Source organism: Eubalaena glacialis, chromosome X (genome assembly GCF_028564815.1).
Source record: "Eubalaena glacialis isolate mEubGla1 chromosome X, mEubGla1.1.hap2.+ XY, whole genome shotgun sequence".
Classification (NCBI taxonomy): Eukaryota; Metazoa; Chordata; class Mammalia; order Artiodactyla; family Balaenidae; genus Eubalaena; species Eubalaena glacialis.
The window spans coordinates 7097770-7112995 of NC_083736.1; the positions used below are offsets into that span (position 1 = coordinate 7097770).

Here is a 15226-nt window from a genome sequence, read left to right on the forward strand (position 1 = left end):
CAAACAAATATTGGCCTATGTGCTAGGAGCCGTCAGATGGGCCTCGATGAAATTACATATTGGATTCAATGAAAACTGGGCAGTAATTCTCACGAGAAGTTTAACACCTCTTCCTACTGTCTTTTTTTAAAAAAAAAATAATAGACTTTTTTTTAAAGAGCAGTTTTAGATGTACAGAACGGTTTAGCATATAGTACAGAGAGTTCCCAATTTTCCTCCTCCCACACACCATTTCCAGTGTTAACATCTTTTGTGTAAGAGTAGTGCATTTGTTACAATGAATGAATCAATATTGATAAAATCCACAGCTGACATTAGAGTTCACTTCCGTTTCTGTACAGGTCTACCTGTTTGGACAAATGCAAAATGTCATGTATCTGCCACTACAGTATCATGCAGAATCCATTGACTGCCCTGAAAATCCCTTGTGTTCCCCGTATTCGTCCCTTCTTTCCCATCCCCAGAACCCCTGGCAACCACTGATCTTTTCAGTTTTGCCTTTTCTAGCATGTCGTAGAGTTGGACTCATACAGTATGTAGACTTTTCAGATTGGCTTCTTTCACTTAGTGATAGGCATTTAAAGTTCCTCCTTGTCTTCCCGTGCCTTGATAGCTCATTTCTTTTTATTGCAGAATGATATTGTGTTGTATGGATGTGCCACAGTTTGTTTATCCATTCACCTACTGAGGACTATCTTGGTTGCTTTCGGTGTTTGGTGAGTAAAACTGCTGAACATTCCTGTGCGGGTTTTTGTGTAGACATAACTTTTCAACTTAGTTGGGTAAACACCTAGGAGCATGGTTGCTGGATCGTATGTTTTGCTTTGTAAGAGACTGCCAAACTGTCTTCCAAAGTGGTCTTACGTTTCGCATTCCCACCAGCAACGCGTAAGAGTTCCTGTTGCTCAGCATCCTGTTAGCATTTGATTTTTTGCCGAGCTGCATGGCTTGTGGGATCTTAGTCCCGAGACCAGGGACAGAACACAGCCCCGGCAATGAAAGCGCCAAGTCCTAACCCCTGAATTGCCAGGGAATTCCCCATATTTTGTCTTAATGTGCGTTTTCATTGTGATATGTGATATTCTGCATCTTTTCATATGCTTGTTTGCCATCTGTATATCTCTTTGGTGAGTTTTTTTTTTCCAGATCTTTTGCCCATTTTTATTCTGTATTGTTTTCTTATTGTTGAGTTTTGAGAGTTCTTTGCATATTTTGGATATAATCCTTTACCAGATATGGATTTTGCAAATATTATCTCCCAGTCTGTGGTTTGTCTTTTCATTAACAGTGTCTTTTGCAGAGCAGAAGTTTTTAATTTCAGTAAGTCCAATTCATCAGTTTTTTTTTCATGGATCATGTTTTTGGTGTTGTATCTAAAAACTCACTGCTAAACCCAAGGTCGTCTAGATTTTCTCCTACATTATCTTCTAGGAGTTTTATGTTTTTGCTTTTTACATTTAGGCCCATGATCAATTTTAAGTTAGTTTCCGTGAAAAGCCTTGAGGTCTGGGCTAGATTAATTTTTTTGTTTGTTTTGTCTATGGATGTCTGTTGTTCCAGCACCATTTGTTAAAAAGGATATTCTTTCTCCATTGAAATACCTTTGCTCTTTTGTCAAAAATTAGTTGACTATATTTGTGTGGGTTCCTGCTGCCTTTTTATTAAACATTTGGCTACTGTTTAGGGGGACTACTGATAGCATTTGTTGCGAGCGGATTCTTGTATTCCAGCCCCCTGCAGTCAGCAACCAAAAATACTTGTTTGGAATATAGATATTGTGCAGTGGATACCTGTGTAGATCATTGCTGCTCACGGCCTCCAAATTAACCTTTATACTTTTGTCAGAACGCACTAGCTCCTTTCCTGCTCTACTTTAATGTGCTTTTTCTCCTTTTTCCTTACACCATTCGAAAAATCTGCAAAACAGATTAAATAAGATAGTCTAATTTAACACGTTCCTACCACCCTTCTAGCATTCAGAAGGTGGAATTTCTAGGTGTTATTAGGATAAATGTAGGGGGTCGCCTTTCCTGTCTGAGGTCTTACAGAGTCCCTGGGGGCTCCTAGGAGTCTGTGATAAAAGTGCTCGACTCCTTACTTGCAAGAAAACCGTTGGGATTATTGGGACACGATCAAACAGGCAAGATGGATTCCAAGCTCCCTTGCATTGTTAGCTACGGAAGACCAGCTGTAAAAAAAAGTGGTCACACCGGGTCCTAGTTTCGAAGCGAGGATTTCCACCACTTTCTCATACTTTAAATGATTGGCGTCTGCCAAGTAATCAAAACATACCAAGGAACCTTTTCATCGTGTTCAGTTCGGAATTTCCAAGCGGCTAACGACAAGCACGGCTGGCAAGCCAGGCCAGTTTGGCTGCGCGGCTACTCGAGAGTGTGCGGTAGCCGGGGGCCGTGTCCCAGTAAAGCCGAGAGCTGTAATGATGTCAACTTGTTATTTACTTTCCAAATCTGAATGACTGAGCAAGGCGAAAGGAGAATCAATCAACCACAATGTGACCCTACAGGCGGAAAAAACGCAGCGCTCCCACCAGCAGGCGGTGGGGGAAGGGAAGCACGTGTAACCCGGGCAGGGTTGCATCAGGAGCTCGCTCGGGTTTTCTGTTGCCCCCCTGGTTTTTCGATTGCCTGTTAATACCTCAGCATCAGTCCTCACAAGCCCAGGGAGCCCGGGAGCAACGACGGGCAGGCTCGAGGGAAGGTCCCACCACGTCCTTTTGGGGGGCCTTGAATGGCAACTGATACAAAATAAGGCAAAATCTATTCTGCTGATTCACAATTATGGAGACTGTGTAAGTGTATCTTTTATTGATGTGCTCTAATAATAATGTGCAGCAACCGTCGTTTTACATCACTGACGTTTCACAGCAATATTTGGCAGCATAATTTTTAGTCTGCCTTTTTGATGGAGGACCAGCCCCTTAAACACTCACCTCGGGCCCCCTCTCCGCACAACCAGTACAGCAAATGGCCCGGTGTCCCCAGCAAGGAGCAAGTGAGGTTCCAGTGTAAAACGCTGAGTGTGTACTGGGCTCTTGGGGCGAAGCTCCTTATACGCCAAAGGGAGGGGCAAACTTATTCTAAAATATTCGGCAAAGCAGACACCCAAGGTGCCAGCGGGTGGGTGCAGATGTTTGTTTAAGTGAACTCAGGCCTCGAGTGGGGGGCAGTTGTCACCAAGCAGGAGGGGAGGCAGGAGCGCTGGGGCCTCGGGTTCACCAGAGCTGGGCCGAGCGAGCTGCGGCAACCTTAGCACTTGGCCGGGGCCCGAGGCCCGACGCCTCCGGGCGGGGGCGGGGGTGAGAAGGCCCGAGGGCCCGGCTTCTTCCCCCTGCCCCCGCCGGGAGCCTCCACCCCGCTGGGCCCGAGTTTCTTTCTCCCCACGCACTGCCGGCTCTTCGCTGGAGGCATTTTGCAAAGGTCGAGGCTCCCCCTGGGCCCCCACTTTTCCGGGGAGGGGAGGAGACCATTGGGGTGCCCTCCCGGCCGCCGATTTTGAGGGAGCGGCGTCCTCAGGCAGGTTGCAGGGGTTCTGCTAGGGCAGCTGGGCGGCTGCTTCTTGGAGGTGGGGGAGGGTAACAAAGCGGTGGCCCGGTTCCCCCCTCCCCTGGAAACCGCGGTGCTGGTGACCGGGCTCCTGTCCCCTCCTGGCTGGGTCCGGGCCTGGGACGGGGTGGGCACAGGCCTGCGTCTCCTTCCGCCCGCATGGAGGCCACGAGGAAGGGACGGGGTTCGGATACACTAGGGAGACCCGGGTTCCCTTCAGCCACCCCGGGCGCGGCGGGGAGAGCAGAGTCAGGGGTGAGGGACGGGGGAGGGTCGCAGGTTCCCCCGCCGTGGGGACGGGGCGGCCCGGGACGCGAGTCTTCCCTGGAGCCCTGGGGGAGGGGCTGTGTTGGGGGCGGACTCTCCCCCTCTTGGCTGTGGGGGAGGGCAGGCCTGGTGGCCTCACCCTCCGTGGGGGAGGGACCGGCTTGGGACGCGCCCCTCCCCCCGGGGCGTGTGTGGGGGGTGTCGGGGGGGGACCCGGGCTCCTGTTCCCCGGCGGTGGGGGAGGGTGCGGGCTGGGGGCCGTGGGGGGAGGGGCCGGCCCGGCGGCGGAGGTGGCCTCCCTGGCAGTCCTCCCGGCCGGGGTCGGCGCGCTGGCGGCCGCTCCCCCCGGAGGTCACTGCCCGTGCCGGTCCCTCCCGCCGTCCCGCCCTCTGCCGCCGCCACCGCTCCCGCCCCAGCCCCCCCCCCCCACTCCCCACCCCCCCGCACTCTCTGCGCTCGGGAGCGAGGTGCCGCCAGCGCCCCCGCCCCGCCGCTGCCGCCGCCGCCGCCGCCGCCGCCGCAGCCGCAGCGCCCTCGGCCGCCATTCGGCATCCGAAACTTTCCAGCGCCCGCGCCTCTCGGGGACTCGGCTGCGGCGGGGCGGGGGCGGCCCGGGGGCGGCGCGCGGCTGCTCCGGGCGCCGGGCCCTCCTCGGCCGCGGCACGGCCCGGGCTCGGCGACGGCCGGCCAGAGGGAGGTTCGGGGCGGCGGCGCCGCCGCAAGTTGCGCTGCTCGCGGCGAGGTGAGTGCGCGGGGCTCGGCCGGCCGGCCGGGCGCGGGGTGGGGCGGGGGGGGCGCCAACTTGTCCCGCGTGGGGGCCGGCGGTTCCCTGCCTCCGGGGTCAGGCCGGCGGCCCGGGGCGCCCGCACGCTCCGCCCGCCTCCGGGGCTCTGGAGGGGCAGGTCCCCAAGTGTCTCCCGGGCTTGGGCTGGGGTGCGGCGCGCTCCTTGCAGGCTGCACAATACCCCGTTTTGGCTGCTCCCCAAAGTGCCGGCGCGTTGGGGGCGGGCGGAGGCTGGGGGGCTTCTTTGTTTCGGGGAGGGGGAGGTGGCCGGCAAGTTTGGGGAAGCGCTTGATTTGTACCCCGGTGTCCCTTTGTCTGCCCAACCCGGGGTTGGCTGGACGGACCTGCGCCGCCGCGGGAACCCCGTGGGGGGAGGGGAGCCCCATTCATCCCCGGGCGCGGGCCGGCCAGCCCCGGGCCGGCTGGCAGCGCGGCGGCGCGGGCCCTGGGCGCCTCAGTTTCTGAGGTGCAGAAACTGTCAAGGAAGTCGGGAGCTCCCCAGCCCGGGCGAGGAGTGCGGGCTGGGGGCGACTTCGGCGGACGTGGGGCGTCCCTGGTCTGGCCGGGTCTGCGGAGCGCGGCCTGGGGAGGCTGCAGACCTGTTGCTCCCGGGCTGGGGGGAGGGGTGCCCCCAGATTCGCGTCCCGGGCGCTGCTCCCCAGGGGCACCTTGCCCACGGGGGCCGGTGTTCGGAACGGGGTGGGGCGCGCCTTCGGGGGTCACCGGAGGTCGCCGGGTCTGTGACAGTTGGGGGCTGCCAGAGGCCCGCGGGCGCTGGGTTAGGGCCTGCCCTTCACGTGCGCTGTCCGTGCGCGGTGAGGCCCGCGCCGGGGCTCGTTCTTAGCACGGCCTCGCCTTCTCCGAGCCCCTCGCTTTGGAAATTCCACAAAGTTAAGAGTCGGAGGTGGGATTTTTTTTTTTTTCTTTCTTTCTTTTCTGTCGCTGATGTTGTAGAGCAGAACTCCAAAAGAAACAGAAACCCATGCCCTATTCCTTGTGCCACGGTTTTTGCTTTGCTTTGTCACATGTGGTTTGACCTGACTGCTGGATGTTTTTCTCTCCAGGCGCGCCGCCTGGGTCCCTGGATTAACCTGAAAGGGGAGGGGCAGGACTCCAGCCTGGGAGGGGGAGGGGAGCGCCACTCTTCAGTCCTGAACGGTGGCCTCGGTGTAGGAAATTGCCCAGGACGATTTTATGAAAAGTTTACAACTAGTCATTCCTAGGAAAGACGCGATGGGTGGGAGGGGGGCGCGAATGTTGAGTATGGAACAGTTGAGACGTGAAGATGACTCTTTTATGTTAAGGGATGTTAATATCTCAAACGTACGGCAGATTTTCGTGGAAAACCCCCAGCTGGATGATGAATCCAGGGATGAAAGTTGAAGTGCATCACTTGACCCACTTATTAAGATACAGCCCCTTAAGGATATTCTAGACCTGAAGGGAACACACACCTGTGGGACGAAAATGGAGACTTCAGGTGTTGATTTGATGTTGTGCACAGCAGGGTGTGTGTCATTGGATCTTCTGAGGTTGGCTCTTCTTGTGCTTCTGTCCAGGGCTTAAGTCACTCCAGGAATTGTCAACACCCCCCCATTTAAATTTCACACCTTGACCCTTAAATCTCCCAAAGCTCACTCCTCCTGAAAGTTTGGGTGTTTAAATGAAGTGTGTGGTGTCCTAGTTGGTCTCGAATCTCACCTTTAACCATGGGAGTCTCAGTTTTCTCATCTGTGTGATGGCATCATGAGTCTACCTGGGTGGGCTGTTAGGAGGGTTTCAGCGCTAGCCAGCAGAAAGGGGAATAGAGCCTGAGTCCAACTCTATCAGGACACTTAACGCTTTGCTAGAAAAGCAGCCTTTGTCCCCGTTTGGCCTGAACTAGTGAAAGGGCCCACCCTGTTGTTGTGCTCTACCGTTGACCTTCAAGTCCTGTAACTTTTCTGAGTGTCGTTTTCTGTATGTGTAAAAATAAAAACGGGAACTGAAATCGTGGTACTCATTGGGTAGTGCAAGGACAGAAAGAGGGAATGTACGTGTAATTTTTTTGAAAACTACAATGCTGCCTGTAAGTTATAGTTGTTACGGTATTGTGCAGGTAGAATAATTTTCCTAATGTTACTCTAATGCCATGCAGTGAGGATTTTACAGGCACTTAATGCCCTGTGTGCAGCAATTATTTCCATTCTGCTTCAGAGGACACTGACTTGCTAATATATGGTGGAGGGAGGATTGTTTGATTCTGAAAGCCCAGCTCTTAAGCTTGGTGTTATTTTACCTTCCTGTGTATACATAGTGTGAATCTTCCCACTTGGAGACAAGCTCGTTAAATTACACACACACACACACACACACACACACAATTTCTCTCTTTCTCTCTCTCTCTCTTTCTCTCCCTCTCCCACACAGAAGAACCTACATTGAAATCTGTTTATACACCTAGATGAATCTCAACAGAAATCATGAAATGTCCACCACAGTGGAAAGATTGTTTTCATCTATAGCTTAATTATCCGGTGTGGCAGCCACTAGCCAACATGTGCATATTTAGATTCAAATTAACTAAAATTCAGTAACAATTCTGTTGTTACTAAAATAAACAATTCTGTTCTTTCAGTGCTCAACCCGTAATTCACATACCCAATAGATGTGTGTAGCTAGTGGCCGCCATATTGGGACAGCACAGAACTTGCAGAACGTTCTATTGGAGGGCGATTCTCTATAGTTACTGCAAGTAAGGATTAATAAAGAAGGCAGTAAAGAGAGTTAGTCTACTTTTTGTGGGAGGAGGGGAGAGGCTGTAAGAGTTTGAAATAATTTACTGGTAGACTTTAAAAAAAAAAAGGCAGGCCCATTTCAGCTAGCAGGTGACCTAGGAAAGTGATTTCAGTGAGGTTGACAGCTGTGGTTTTTTAGATTGAGGTGGTTTGGATCACTTTTGAATTAGAAAACCAGAACTCCAAGCTGGAGTCTCTCACTGAGTATTTAACCTTGGACACGGCATTTAGTGTCTTTGTGCCTCAGTTTCCCCATCTGAAAAATGGCATAGCCAGTCCCCATGTTGCCTGCCTTTGAGTGTGTCGTGGCGAACATCTCTTGGGATGGTGGGGAGCCCAAGGTGTCACCGTCAGTGAAGCCCCTCGTAGGTGATTTAGAGGCCTTAGGTGATTTAGAGGCCTTATCTGATATGTTTAAAGCGTTGTTCGCCATGGGCTACCTACCCGTCCCTCCAAGTTTATGTCTTAAGTTTTAAGGTTTAATTTCTTGAGGGTAAAATCTTCTCTTATTAAAAGGCTGATCAGGAATCCTTCCAACAAACTGAGGCTTAACAATAGTCAAAGTATTTTTAAAAAGTGGCTGAGTGTTGGCCGTTTCCTGTATACTGGTCCCTGAGTCAGGATGTTATTTTTATTACTTAGTTGGTGTGTTCTTTGCATAGTCTTTTGCATTTTTTTATAGCAACGTATTAGAAATTTTATTTGTGGTTGGGGGGAAAAACCCAGTTTTGCATCTGTGAGAGAGGTGACTTCCCAGATTCCCCTCTGCCATTTGTCCTCACTCTTGCTTTCTCTCAGGACTGCTGTGACCTGTCAAGCTTTTGAGACACCTGGGATATCCATGATTCTCTTCCAGAGGTGGGCAATGGGTTCCTGCAGAGGGAAGCCAGACCCACAAGAGCCATCTCATGTAGGTCCTGAGTGTCAGGAATTCAGACCGTTCATCAGTTACCTATTGGGAGGGAGGACCCCACACCCCAACCCTGAGGCTGCCCCCTCTTTGAGCTTTCCGCCAGGTGTCTGGGTCTTGGGTATTGCGAGGCCTGACCTGGGCCAGAGGACAAGCACGATCACTCTGCCCTGTGAGGCAAGACTGTCCCAGGTGTGGTGTCCCCGGCTACCTTGCATTTGCCTCCTTTTTCTCCCTTAAAAAAGAATAGTACGTGACTTCTAATAAGTTGTTAATCTTTCACCACCCAAGACATTTAAAAAATAGTTTCAATCAGGAAGCAAGACTAAAGTCATTTTGTAAACTTTTTTTTTTTTTTTAAGTTGGAAAGATAAACTTTTTTTTTTTTCCATACCTATTTTTAGCGTGAAGGAAGTAACTGGCCTCTTGAGTGGAGACTGGATGTGAGTTTCTCCCTCGGGTCTTGCCCTCCTTGGCCTTCCCTCCTGTCCATCCTTTGCATGGGGCTCGACCAACTGGATGGCCCTGGCCACGTGACCAGAGGGAGACCCAGCAACCAAAATAAACGCTGGATGTGGGAAGGGACAAACAGTCAACATGTTTGTAGAGGAAAAGAGAGCCTGCTCTGAGAAAATGAGTTTAAAACCTCAGGGAAAAAACTCAGTCATTAAGGAATGTGCTCCCTGGGAACTTGGCCATGGAGGTGGCCGCGTCCTGCAAAGCCCTTCTGTGCATTATCGCCGTCATCAAATATTTATTGAGAATCCGCTGCCTGATTGAAGATTGCAGATGTGAACTGGAAGCCACTGAAAAGTTAAATTGGAGCAAATTTAAACTTGGAAACAGAGAAGAGAGTATTTTCTTCTGATGGAGGAAGTTGGGTACCATTTCCATGGCTTTGGTTTGTTCTTGGTAGTTGGGAAGGAAGAGGTGGAGATGGAGCGTGACTCGCAGGTTCAAGAGAAAGGGAAGTCGTAGAGACGAAGGTAGCGGAGATGGTGGTTTACTGGAACCGTGTTTTCAGCGTTGGACTCTAGAAGCTTGTGGTCAGCCCATGGTTCTCAGGGCAGTTTTGTCCCCTACCGTCAAGCAGCTTTTGGCAATGTCTGGAGACGTGTGGTTGTCACAAGTTGGGGGAGGGGGACGGTGATGCTCCTGGCATCCGGGGGGGCGGGGGGGGGTCCGTGGATGCTGCGTAACATCCCACAGTGCACGGGACGGACCCACCCCAGAGAGCGACCCGGCGCTTAATGCCCGTGATGCCAGGGTGGAGACACCAGCCCTGAGTTCTGCTGTCAACCGTGCAGTCCTGTCTTGAGCAAGGTCCACGGGCAGGTGGATGTCAAGATAGGTATCCGGCGCTGTGGTTCTCACGGCTCCCGTAGGCCATTTTGGGATACATTAGGAAGTAAATGAGAAGGGAAAGGAGGAGGAGGTGGGAAGCGGATGGCGGGAGCGGCGCAAGGCCAGGAGGGGTTGGGGGCGGGGGGCGGCTGCGAGTCGCCTGAGCTCTGTCTCAACTCGAGTATTTTAGAGCCCCCGATGCCAGCGCTCCTGCGTGGCTCCTTCCTGCTGGTTTTGCTGATGTCATTGCAGATTTACCGGGTCTCACTTTTGGTCGGCTTCTTGGGACTTGGGTATTTATCAGGGGAACACCCGGTACCTGTCTACTGTTTTCGGACCCTTTCTGTGCCCAGCGAGATGTCGGTTAACCTGGACTTGGGGTAACCTCCACCGCCGTGCTTGGGAGGGCGGGGACACATCAGTGTGGGAGGTGTTTGCCGCCTGCAGGACTCTGGATGCTGTTTCAGGCCCTGTCCTCTCCTGTGAATAGTTGATTTGTGAACGGCTGGGGGCAGCTGGGTGCGGACCTGCAGTGGGGCCCTCTCCCACGGATGGGCACTGCTGGCACCTGGAGTCTGGTCCTCCTGAGCCAGCCCGTGGCCCCGTGGCCTGTGACCCCCCCCCCCCCCGAGGAACGCCAAGCCCAGCCTGGTTGGGGGCCCTGTGGGCTCCTGGTGGTCGTGGGGTCGGGGACGCGGCTCTGAGGGAAACTTGGTCTGCAGCCAGCTCACCATGCACTGACCGCCTCTGGGCACATGTTACCTTCTCTAGCTTTAGTTTTCTTCTTGAGCGAGAAAGAAAATAAAATCTGTTTCTCAGGCTTGTATTAACAGAAGGAGGATTATTATTATGCTTGGAGCCCAGTGTCCTTAGGTTTTCCTCTACTCTGAAGTTGGGAATTGGTGTGGAAATATCCAATAATGACAATAATAATGTATCTTTTTTAGTTACGGTGGTCTCCATCAATTGCTTGCTTGCTTTTCTTAAGTTAAATTTCAGGGCTGGCATATGCACACACACACACACACGTGCTATATACAGACACATGTGTATTCTCTATATTTCCTAAATTTACTATATGATAAATTATGAATTTCAGCATGCTTAAATTTCTGTAACCACCACCATCATCAGGATACCAAACAGCTGAATTCCGTCGCCCCAAAGGTGTCCATGGTGCTTTCTCTCCATACTCCCCACTCCCTCAGCCCCTAACCCGGAGCACCTGCCGATCAGCTCTGCTCTCCTGGTCTTGGTAACCACATTTTAACTCAGGATGAAATGCCTAACAGTGAATCTCTCCACTTTTCGAGCACCTTCCTTGACTCTTGAATTTTATACTGTAGCACACTTGGGCCCATGTGTTTTTGTCAGAATGATTTTGCACTGTGGATATTTTGCACTGTGGATATCAAAAGCAAGGAACTTAGAGCTTCTTAATACTTGTAAGAAATCATAGTGAAAAAATATCAGGTATCTAGTTGGAGCTGCCTATAGGATTTGCACATTTCCTATGCCAGTTGATCCTTGCTGCCAAATCAGTTGAGATGGGACATTTTTGGATGCACTTTCAGAGACTGTTTCTGGAGCAGTACTATGTAAAATGTATCAGTAGGTTAGACTCACGTCTTTAGTTTCAAAAACAGGACACACATTAAGAGGTGTGGTTTTCCCAGTGGGTTGATAACGTGACCAAAAAGTACACTAAAAATATCCAGTTGTGTTTGCATTAGTTTGTTGTAGAAATAAATTCCTGCGTCTGTGTTTCTATGTGGTTGTTAACCTGAATTTTACCTTGGGTCGTAATTTCACTATTTGTGATCAAGTAAGGAATATCATGTTTTCTAGAGAATCCTTCGCCTGGCGTTTTGGTCACTTGTGTCCTGCCTTGGGTTGCCTGCCTGCTTGTGTGAAGTTGTTGAACCTGTGTGTGTCCTCACGTGTAGAGTGAAAGGCTTGATGAGCTGATCTTGCGGCCTCTCCTACCCTGTGTTTGCGGATTGTAATGTGGAAAAGGCCCACGTTAAATGTTGTGTAGGCTCTTTTTTTTTTTTTTTTTTAACACTTTTGTAGGTTAAGGATTATGGTGGTTTTATATTAACTAGCAGTTTGGGTAAACTATGTTCCATGCTTTAACTGTCGTTTTACCCATGATTGAAATAAATAATATTCAACTTAACATTGCTTAGTTGCGTGTTTTACTGTAAAAAAAACCCCCAGCAATTCAGAAGACACTTTGGGCTGTGGGGTGCCTCTGAATAACTCCTACGTGTGTTGTAGTTTCCCAGTCTCAGGAGACCCTGTAAAATAAGCACAAACAATGCTCACGGCAAAATTCATAGTGTTTATTCTTGAAGAGAGTGTCTCTGCCTTGAATTCCTGTCATTTTTTCCTATCGTGGTGGATGGAGCTGGAATACTGAAAAGAAAACATGAGAGTTTTCTTTGCTTACTTCCCTTGAGCCTGGAACCCAGAATATGACCCCAGATAGCCAGCCCGGAGCACTTTCCTTTCTGGAACACTTACCGCCAACCCCCAGGGAGAATACAGAGGCAGGAGGAGGTGAGGACTCTCCCCGCCCCCCCGCCGGCGTGATGATCACCTTCTCTCTCTCCAAGATGTTGAAGACTTTCCTCATGTCTACTGCAACCTGGACACCCAACCTCATCCATGTTGGAGCAAGGCTAGAGGGACACTGTCCGCTTCTTGGGAGAGCTTGACTCATAACTATTATAGACTTGCCCGTTGTCATTGGGCTTTAGAGTGTGTGTGAACATCCGGTGTCGAATTTGCAAACACTCCTGCTTGTTTAAACTTTCCGATAGATGGAAATTTGGGCAAAAGAAGCTTACTGTATGTGATGCCATTTTATTTCTTAAATCAGTAATAACAAATACTTTAATATGGTAAGACCACGTAAGTCATGATTGGGAACTGGAGAAAATTCTGTGTAACTGAGCAATGCTTTTTGTTTCTAGTGCGTTGGGGTGATTTTTAGCCTTAGCCGGGTCAGCTCTACCCGTCGAGGTACCCGTGTTATCTTGACATGCGTTTGAAGATGAGAAATGAGAAAGTGGAGTTGGAGGGATGTTACCCCGTTCATATGATGCAGACATCTGTAGCACTGGTATGCAAACATAATTCTCAGCACCTATAAAGTCCCAGGTGGTTGCCGAGTTTTAGGCTGTATTTAGAAAAGCAACTGAGCAGAGAATTGATGTCTCTACCATTTGATTCATTTGGGAGACAGAATAAACTTGGGTCTTTGCCTTAGGTTCTTTTCCCAGCAGAATCTTATCAGGCATTTTAATCCCTTGAAACTTGAATGCCAACTCTGTGTTGGTAAAGACTCAAGTATTCACAGTTATCAACGTAAGAACAACGGTTGCCAGTCCCTGACGGTCACAGGTCAGTCTTGGGAGACACGCTTTGGTTTAACTCCTAATTTGATTATGAAAAAATATCACATTAGGTTTGTATTTCTAAGATGCATGATGATTCTGTGCCAGTTTCAACAATTTCCAGAGATCTGTAGCGTAATTCTTCAAAAAGCCTTGCCAGGAGGAACAGCGTTGGAGGGGCACCCAGCTCAGAAGTTGGTGAAAATAAGAAGTAATGATCTCCTGTGTCCAGTGCATGACAGAAATTGTTGTAGACCAGATGAGAACAAGGGGAGAGGCCTGTGGAAATTAGACTTGCCTGATAAATTTCATGGGCCTCCTAGTACATTTCGTTGAAACCAATAGTCTCCATGTTTAGTTGGGGCAGAGGGTGACAGAAATGCCTTGTCTCAGGTTTTAATTCACAAAGTGGGCTCCCAAGTGGACTGCATATCCTCTGGCAGTGACAATGAGATTTACTGGAGTGCAGGAAGAAACTTAAGTTCTCTGTTTATGTATTTTTATTTAATAGTTACAAAATGCCTATCTGTGGTCTATGAAAAATGCATATAATGTTCGTTGAGTGTTATTTCTAGTTAATACGTTACATGAGTTGGAGTTAGTGCTTAAAAGGTTTTCACTGAGAGGGATATGCAATGAAAAAGCATCTAGAGATCACTGATGGGGTCCCCAGAGGTGATGAGGGGCTGATATTGAAGTCCCTGAATAAAGTGGGACACAGATGTATTCCCCTTTTTCCCTCTGGCTTCACCTGCCACGATGTGTGTGTGTGTGTGTGTGTGTGTGTATACACACACATGTGTTGTGACTGAGATCTGCCGGCTTAAAGATTGGACATCCCTCCAGAGGCACAGCTATTAATGATGTGATTTGGGGAAGAAAGAACAGCGTTGACAGGGTACTGTGCACGTTTTGGATCTACAGGATTGTGCGTGTTTTTAAAGCTGAAAAAATATTTGTGTTTCAGAACCAGATGACAATATCCCAGTTGCAGGTGCACGAGGAAACTTTGGAACAATGCTGTGCTTTTTAAGCATTTCATGACGCCGCAGTGTTTTCATAATCACTTAATTCTGTTTATAAATCAGCTGCTTTCATTGACGGATGCCCTCAGGGCTCCCAAGAACCAGGCTTTTTGTCGAATATGTGATTCAAACTTTAAAAGATGTGAGATAGCGCTGGAACTGGGTTGTGATAAAAGTCTCTGGGTGCCTTCAGTCTGGCTGTTTATTTGTTGTTGTTTTTTTCCAGAAACATATTTCATCCATCATGGTTGTTATTAAATCTTTTATTTTTTTATTTTTTGCATTTCACATTAGAGGCTTTTTAAAAGAGAAAACTGTCATTTTGGCTGATGCTGTATTACTGGTGTTACAGAGAGTAAATAAATACAAAAGTTATATTCACAACCCAGACCACATTGTGGGCTGTGGAGGTGAGACATAGGACTCACCTCCAAACTTCAGGTCTTGGCTGAGGTCGTTTGCTGAGAATGGCTGAAGCTTTGGTTTTCATGACACTAAATGTCGACCGCAAGTAGTTCCAGGTTTCCACAGCAGCGTTTTTGTTTGTTTAATTTGAAATGATTGATACGTTAGCTTCGGTTTTGGTGTTTGTGCCTGTTTTTCCCTTTGTGGATACTGAGTTTGCAGCGTAGCTTTGTTTGTAAAGGGAAGCAGAGACCTGCACTGTGCATGCAGACGCCTGCAGCTAACCATGGTCTTGTTCTCCGTACCGTCGGGGCACCAGGACCACACGTCATTTCACGCTCGTCAGGATCCACGTGGACGTTCATTTGTCCTTTGGTAAACTGATATATTTATCCCCCTACTTAAAAAAAAAAAAGATTGCTTCTCTTTACAGTAATATTTAGAAGGCACCTACTGTGAAGAGAGGAGAAGCAGGAAGTAGAATTTTTTTTTTTTTTGTCTGCACCACGTGGCCTGCGGGATCTTAGTTCCCCCACCAGGGATCGAACCCAGGCCCTCCAGGCCCTCGGCAGTGAAAGCACGGAGTTCCAACCACTGGACAGCCAGGGAATTCCCAGGAAGTAGAATTTTTGACATCTACATTGTGCACCTTTGTCTCTGCTCTCCAGAGATCAGGACATTTAAGCTCCTGTAACAAATTTAGTTTTAATGAAAGTCTTTGGGAATGTCCTTTATCTGCCCCGTGCCTGC

General features: G+C 49.5%; 1 protein-coding gene across 3 annotated transcripts in view; it reads left to right on the top strand.

Moving 5' to 3' along the window:
* The first annotated feature begins 4457 nt into the window (after positions 1–4457).
* The window catches only part of TBL1X (transducin beta like 1 X-linked), a 223379-nt gene continuing 212610 nt past the window's right edge, over positions 4458–15226 (top strand). For 2 of the 3 annotated variants that reach the window (XM_061179409.1, XM_061179408.1), the window contains exon 1: positions 4458–4572. The gene's annotated coding sequence lies outside the window, so the exon portion shown is untranslated. The remainder of the gene's footprint in view (positions 4573–15226) is intronic. The other variant, XM_061179410.1, reaches the window with a different exon arrangement.